Consider the following 2,431-nt stretch of genomic DNA (forward strand, 5'->3'; position numbering starts at 1 on the left):
CTGGATATTGTTAATGCTTTTCCTCCTGGCATGGGATGTTCGTGTCTTCTTCCTTATTTCTCTGAGATCACCAGAGGGAGACAGATCAACTTTAGTGATCTCAACCAACCAGTTTTTGGCACCATTGATTTTTTTATGATTGTCTTCTTGTGTTCTGTTTCATTTTCTTCTGTATTAATGCTATTTCCTTTCTTCTAAGGTTTTTGAAATTCCTTTATTCACATTTTTTCTTAGTTTCTTAGGTGATAATCAATGTCCTTCATCTGCATCCCTCATTCTCTTCCTATCCCAGCAGCCAGCTCTGTGAGTTCCCCTCTTCTTTGCATCTTATCATTTTTGATACATGTGGGATTCCCCTCTGTATGCTGTGATTACCATTGATTAATAAAGAAACTGCTTGGTGGGTCTATAGCAGGGCAGAACAAAGCTAGGCAGGGAGAACTAAATTGAATGCTGGGAGAAAGAAGGCGGAGTCAAGAGACGCCATGTAACCCCCAAAGGGGAAATACATCAGCTGTCAGCTGGAACCTTGCTGGTGGGCCACAAACCTCATGGTAAAATATAAAATAATGAAAATGGGTTAATTCTAGATATAACAGCTAGCTAACAATATGCTTAACTATTGGCCAAACAGTATTGCAAACATAGTTTCTGTGTGGTTATTTTTGGGCTGAGCAGCCGGGAACAAACAAGCAGCCTTGTACAACAAACCTGAAATGTATCTTCATTCTCTTCCTCATATCTCTGAATTGCATATTGGCTATTGGCTAAAGCTATATTATTTAGTCTCTAAATATTTCCATTTGTATATATATTTCTGTTATTTATTTTATAACTTAATTTGATATTGCCATGTGATTTTTTTTTACTAATTTGCTAAAGGTATATATTTAACTTATGCATATTTCTGTTTGTTTATACCTTTATGCCGTTGATTTTATGACTGAATTTGACTCCTGTCACATGACATCCTCTGTAATTATTGGATGGAGAATTCTGTGTCTATTTTGTTCTATCAGTGTCAGTTATGTGACCGTGGTGACAGTGTTTTTAAATCTTCAATATCCATACTTATTTTCTGTCTAGTCTACAATTATTGAAAGAAGAATGTTAAAATGTCTGGCTGTGACTCAAGATTCTTGTATCTTCCTTTGTATTTTCAAGTTTTCTACTCTTGCTTCAAAGCTCTGAGATTAGGACCAAAATAAGTATGTTTATTATAGTCTTAGGTAGATTGATCTTTTATCACTCTTCAGTGGCTCTTTATTCCAGTATACACACACACACACACACACACACACACACACACACACACACACACACACACATTCTATTTTGAGGAAAATAAATATAGTATTCAAGTGTGAGGGTTCAAACTTGCAATCCCAGCACTAGGAGGAATCCTGCAGGCGGTCGGGAACACCTGATACAATATTCCTTTCCAAGATGAAATGAATTTGTTTCTGTCAGAGATCTCGAACAGACTTAACAAGAGCACACTTTATCTTATCGGGCCAGATAAGCTTTGAAGAGTGACGGAAGGACCGCTGAGGGCGGAAGCTTCCTCTGATAGTAGAAGCCCCAGTGCTGCCGGCTTCCTGCTGCCACAGACGTCACAAGACCCTCTGAGCTGGATTGAAAGATGAGCTTTTGACCTCATTGTAAGAGGACTAGAGTGGGGAAAAAGAGGAAGAAGGGAATAGGAAGCTTGCCATTTTATTCTAGCAGGTACCCTTGGCTCCTACATCCTTGGAGATCCACAAGGAAACCAGCTATGGATTTCCCTGGAAACAAGGATTAATTGCCTATTACAGCAGAGTTGACAATTTTTAAAATTGAGTGGCTTGTGCAGCAACATTCGTATCTCACACAGTTCCTAAGAGTCTGGAATCAGAGTGAATTGGGTGGTGTTTCGGCTTCAGGGTCCGTCCATCACAGAGGACTTGAGTGGACCTGAGAATTCACATCTGTGCTCACAGAGCAGCTTGTAGTTCAGAAGCTCTTAGATCTGTCTACCCAAGCACTCCATTGAGGTGTCCAAGACAACTCTCTTGAGAGTGAGTAAGCCCAGGGGAGAGAGACCAGATGGTGTCGTGTGATTGTCACCGCTTTGCGGTGGTCAAGCATTTCAGTGCGTGTTGGTCACGCTGACCTGCTCTGGTACAGTATGGGGAGGCAACTAGAAAGAATAGGCAGGAGAATTCCTCTTGAACCATCTTAGAGGCTTGCAATTAAAGGCCTTTTCCTGGAGAGCTCACACTGAACTTCCCAGGGCTCCTTCTTTTGCTTAATCTAAGAATAGGGAGAGACAAGAATCTTACTAAAATTTAAAAAATCTTATTAAAGATTCTTGTAAGTAAGTTTCATAAAAGCCATTAACCTGAAGAGGTCTGTATGCCTCCCTCCCCTCCCTTCCTCTCCCCTCCCCTCC

Source organism: Microtus ochrogaster, linkage group LG2 (assembly GCF_000317375.1).
Source record: "Microtus ochrogaster isolate Prairie Vole_2 linkage group LG2, MicOch1.0, whole genome shotgun sequence".
In the NCBI taxonomy this organism is placed as follows: Eukaryota; Metazoa; Chordata; class Mammalia; order Rodentia; family Cricetidae; genus Microtus; species Microtus ochrogaster.